Genomic DNA, 6,000 nt, shown 5'->3' on the forward strand with positions numbered 1-6,000 from the left:
CTACGTAGCCACTAAGCAACCAGGGCGGACAGCTAGCCGCTTCCGAGAGCTGAAGACCAAGAAGCGTCGAGCTCCACGTTGTCAGCAATGTGCATTACTTCAGAGATACTGCAGTATATTATCGATCGCTGCCTGCTCCGTGCCCTTTCGCGATCCGATTCCGGCCGAAACTTACGCCAGGGTAATACGGGGTGTGGAGGGAAAGAAAGGGGGAAGCCGAAGAGGGCTGCCTGAGTGACGTTCGCGTGATTACGCGTCAACGGGGGACTGCAGACGGGGACCGAACGCGCGTTTGTCAACCCGAGATGACACGAGCTATGCGTCGAGCTTCTCCGGAGAACGGACTTGTCGCTGCTGGGCCTCGCTGCGGTTCCGATCGCGAGCGCCGCATTCAGCGGAACGCAAATTGGCCTGCGAGCTTTCCGCGAACGAGGGGCCGCTATCGCGCACTCCGTGGGGATGCGCTGTGCTATAGCTGCGCGCAGCCGGCGTCGAATGACTATATAAACCGAAAGTGTTAAATGCATCGCTGCGTGGTAAGAAGACACGGGCACGCACGTGTCCGCGAGATACTCGCGTGTACACGCAGCCAAGCCCGCGACGCTTTAAGACGTGCCAAGTATCTCTCTTCCGACCGCGCGATCGAAATTGTTTTTCAAAGAGCTGCCAGTGACGAGGAGGACTGTCGATAGCTAAACGCGGTCTCATTCGAGGCAGGCTAATTAACGTGACGCTGACTCTTTTACCGGAGGCGTCCTCGTTTTGATGGGCTTTGAGAACAGAACGGCGTCGCCGTTAACTCTTTGTTTTTTTTTTCTTTTTCGCGAGAGTTCTGGCCTAATAAATGTCTGCCACAGGTGTCTAGGTCTTGCGTCTATAACATCGGAGAGTTTCTTTTACCTTATTCATCATTACAACTAGCGGTATAGTTTTCTTGAACTTTGCATGCGCCGCTCCTTCGTAATATAGTTAGTCGCATTTCGGCGTCGCCGCTTTGGCATGCTCTCAATACGGGTAGCCTGCTCCCCGAGAGTGATGCTAATTGTAGCCTGGACAACCAAGCGCTCGCGTTCAGTAGATCACTACAGGACTTTCTGTTTTCGTTGAGCGGAATGCGTTGCTTAAGGCTGCGCAACTGAAGCTAAGCTTAAAATAGCCAGCACTGAGTAGAGAGCAAGAGAGGGAGAGAAAAAGACTCAATGAGAGTAACACTGTCTCCGATAATGTATATAAAAATAAACATTTGATGATAAGAATACAAGAATTTAGTGTGTCTTTGTCGTATTATTGCGGTCATGAAATGCGGCGAGCGCAGTGGCCTCCTGCGGCGTTGTTTTGCAACAGGATGCTTTCGAAGTGGATTGTTCCCGCGCTGACCAGGGACTCTTATGTACAGAGGTGAGAGCGAGAGGAAAATAAAATCGGGAAGAAACAAAATTCGAAGAAATTACCGGGACAGCATTGTCTAATTCAAGCAAGAGCTTGATGCTGTGAATCAACTCCAGTTGCGTTTACATTAAGCGCGTTTAGCGGACGACATAGATGACGACGACGACAATGGCTGGATGACGACTCAGACAAGACGACGGCACTATGACAATGGCACTTCAGCGATGGATCAGTGACGACGGCATCCCGACGTTGAAGCGTACTTACCTATGTACGGAATGGTTTGTTGGCGATGATGCTTCTTCCAATTTTGACACCTTTCCTTCACAGACCTTTTTCTTTCTTTTGTTGTTTTTTACACCGAGAGCGCTCGGGTACACTAATTTTGCTGTATTATTGCGATAGCAATTACATGGGCAGTCCCGGCGCATTTCTGCCGTCGCCGTAATGTTCCAGATAAAGTCCCGCGCGCCATATGCTGTATGTGCGAGTGAAACCGTGCTAGGGTGAACTGACGAGGGCGGCTCATTCTCTCGCGTGGCAGGGAGGAAAGCAGGGAGGAAAGTGCGCCGTCTTCCGTCACGCGCAAGGTACCGGGGAGAGGGAAGGGAGGGAGGGGGCGTTCTACTCTGGCTGCTACTGGTTATGGCGCGGGCCATATCTTGAAAGCGATTTGCGGTGGGACAGAGTGTAGGTGCGACGAGGGCTGATAGCTTTGTATGCGCTGTGTTCTCGCCGCTTAGTTCGTGTTGAAGTGAGAAGCAGCACGAATGTCAATTCGCTCGCTCCTGCTGCCGCGCTTCCTCACTCCAGCGTTCTGACAGCGAGTTTCCGCGGTCATCGAGTGAGATGTATTCATGTATGCTCTTCTACGCGTGAGCCACGCTTGTTAATTTATTTAGTAAGTGAATGTTTACAAAATTATGCTGCCTATAAAACTACTATCCTTACTTCGTATAGCTGTCTACTAATTTGCTATTGCAATCGATGCTTCGCTTTTCGGGCGAAACTGCGGCTTTTTTGTTTAGGTTTTGCATATATCCAGCATGCATGGACGTCATCGCAGCCGCCATGGCGTTGCGTGTGCATCTAGCACGCGGGGGAAAGCAGTGTGTCGTCTCGATTGACTTCTCCCTGTAGGAGCGTTGCAGAAGCTGCGATTAATACTATGGCACCAGCGATGTCACGTTACTACTCTTTGTAATGCTCACCAAGTGCCATTGTCGAAGAGCCGCATATACCTTCTGCGGGAGGGCACCTGCTCGATTAAACCTTTGTTCAACAACCGAGAAACAAATATCTGTCTGCACAAAAAATTGAAGCATACGATAAAAGCCGTGTAGACTGACGGAGGCTTCAATGCTCGTGCAATTATTCGGCACACAGCCAGTATGCAACACAAAAATTACGCAATCCCGTACAGATATGCAAATCTTCAGCGCCGGGGTGCTAACGCGGTGACTGTTGAGACATAAAACACTTAAATACACACACAAATAACGGCGTACAGTGATTTAAATGTACATTCGCTCACAAACAACGAAGTATGTACACTTCATTACAATTGTAAACAACGTACACAAGTGTCACATAAGTAAAATGACACCCAGAACATCAGCTATAGGCGCGAGGCTTTTCTTCAAACAAGCCGGATATTTCGCAACGAGTAAAGATTGACCTGAAACTTCTATTACAGGCTCAGTATTATATTATACACAGAGACGCGGGAAGTGAGGCGTAATCGCAAACTTTCAAGCCTAGCACAAATGCTCGGATTTCGCTGCAGAGTCAACGCGAAGTCCTCCGCCATACTCTCACCTGCAACCCGATCGCGTCACTTTCGTATTGACAGCGGCGGCAAGCAACTCCGTCGGAGCGAAGCGATGTCAGAGCACGCCAATAACAAAGAAGAGGAAGACGTAGTTTATTGAAATTCACGATCGCTTTCTCTCCGCTCACCCGGTTATGTACGCCGAACAAAAAACGCGGCAGCAAAGATCATGCCGCTCACGCACGATCGTCGCGCTCTTCCTCGCCTGTCGTTTAAGAAGGGAGGGCGACCATAAATTTCGTTTCTCGCGCCAATTTCGTTTCTCAATGGGAAATGCACGGGCAGAACCCATAAAGCTCGCGCCAGGTTTCCTCGTTTAATTGGTCGTTTAGAGCGGCCCATATGGTTGCGCCGCGGCGTAGCCAGCTATTAACGATCTCGAGCCGTCTCCAGACGCCACGTGCACTTTTTTTTTTTTTCTCCCAGAGCGTGATGTGCGGGCCGTTTTCGAGCGGTTAGATTACTCTCAACAAGTGGCGTCCATATACAGACATATATATCTGCTCGGCAAGCAGAAAACAACGCAGCATAACGGGGTGCGGTTGTGGCGTGTACAAATGGACTTGTATATTCCGGTTAAGCGACTTTGAAAAAGCTGATGGCGTGCTTCATTTTTCGTTTTTTGACGTTCTCAACCTGTCTTATTATTCTCAAACATTAAAACTGAAGTAAACAAGGGGGCCGTCTTGTTAAGACAGGGATGATATTGAGTATGCACCCGTAAAAGGAGAACCGCTTTCCTTTACGGAAATGTAAACACGAAAATAGTGTAAACATCAATACCACGTGCACAAACTATGCTTGCAAGGCATACGCGCAGGCTTTTGTCCCAGCGAAAATGGTGTATAGTCATGGCTGTCATATTAAACATTGGTAAAAATAAATGATTGTAGTCATTGTGTTCGGTGAACGCTATTTATTTTTTCTCTTCTGTAAGTCTACGCATTTCTGAACATCACGCAATTGAAATGCGACATAGAGCACTGCACGGGCCCACAGTATGAAGCTCGGGCCAGACCCAGGCTCACGAATTCAAGCCCGGGCTCAGCCCGGGCCTGCGACCATACATGAACAGGCCCGTCCCAAGCCCGACCCGGGCCTTCCGAAGGAACCTATTTGTACACATGCCTTAAAACCGCCATTGCCTTGGTGGTGTATTCTAAGACGTTACAATAAAACTGCGTGCAGAGACAATAAAACATTGCCAACAACTTTTCTCTACAAAACACATGTACAGCTAACATGAAAAGGCCGACGGAAGCGAAACCTTGGTAAAGTATTTCTGTCAGGGCATTTTGTTGTACACATGCGCACAGAACTCTTGCGTGCACTTTATGTTGCGAACCTCAGGAATTATACACGCTAGTAAAATGTATAATCGTTTCGCCAGAAGGCGAAGATTTGACAGCACTTTGACAGCGATAACGGGGATTAGCGTCGCGTTTTAGCTGCTCGCACGGTGTTCACACAATACGCGGAGGCGGCATGGCGCTACGCAGCAGGAATAGCGCCCTGCCGTGTCACCTACACGCTGTAGCGTGAGGAATGTTAGCAACGACGTTACTGGCGCAGCAGCTCGGCGGCGTGCGAGGTGAGACAGACGGAAAACTGGGAAAGCTTTGGACGTTTTGGCAGCGAACTTCGCGCCCACTGTTCTTAATTTTCACACAGCCCATGTGTGCACCACGGTGTGGTAAGCACACAGCTACTCATCAGGAATGCTAATGTGTGCGCGCACAGTCCTAATGGTAGCTGTGGAATACAGAACGTCGCCCTGGCTATGGTAGAGACGATTAAGCGCGGAGCGCGTGGGTGACTCAGTTTGTTACGCAGCGTGGAACAAGATGGAGCACTAGCTATCCCAGTCTCATACCCTGCGTGAGAGTGACTTGGTTTCGGCGCTTTTGGAGCTAAACGCAACCATCCATGTGCGGTATCGATCCAAGCGCGCCGATATCGGAACAGCATCATGGCGGCAGCGCAAGCGATCCGACAGCGCCCTACTTGCAACCGCAATAAAATGCTTCTTACAGCAAGAAAAAGGCAAGTTACAGCAAAAAAAAAAAAGCAACTTAACATTTGTTAGGTGCAAACGCATCTGAGTGTTCTAGCGTGAATATCGTAACTTGTGCACGAAAAAATGGCTAGTGCACTGTTATGCCAAGCCATTTGTGCCCACGAGGAAACAATTCTCACGCATAAATGTAAGACATAAATGTAAATGTAAGAATGTGATCGTGACTCCTGTTAAGGCGAAAGTTACGTTATGGGCGAAATGGCACAAGTGCAATAAAATAATCGTGTCGAAAGCGATGAACTATTGCAATCGCAAAGAAGTGGGAAAAGCTGAGACCGTATTAAGAGTGTTTGGATTTACAGTTTTTTTTTTCGAGGACAGAGCTTGTTTTCGAGTGCAGCTCCTAGGCGCCCATTCCTGCGGCGAGCGTCGGCGCCGTCCCCCGGCGTCCTCGTAACTGAGCGAACGAGCACAACCAGGATGAAAGAGCGAAGGCAGAGTGCGGATGAAAGCCGGCGAGAGCGTATAGAGCGCGAGGAGGAAAGCGGAGGAAGAGGGTGCAGCGGAATCATGCGGCGAAAGCGGAGGAGGAGGGTGCCGCAGCGAAGCCGTGAGGCGGAAAACTGAGGAAGAGGGTATGGCGAAAGGCGCGAGAAGAAAAGCGTAGAGCCGCGCAAGACCGGTTTTGCGGCGACGATGGCTGCGAGATGGCGCCAGAGTAGCGCGCGTCGTCTGTTCACCGAAGATGCCACCGATATCATAT

The sequence above is a fragment of the Dermacentor andersoni genome, chromosome 2 (assembly GCF_023375885.2).
Source record: "Dermacentor andersoni chromosome 2, qqDerAnde1_hic_scaffold, whole genome shotgun sequence".
NCBI lineage: Eukaryota > Metazoa > Arthropoda > Arachnida > Ixodida > Ixodidae > Dermacentor > Dermacentor andersoni.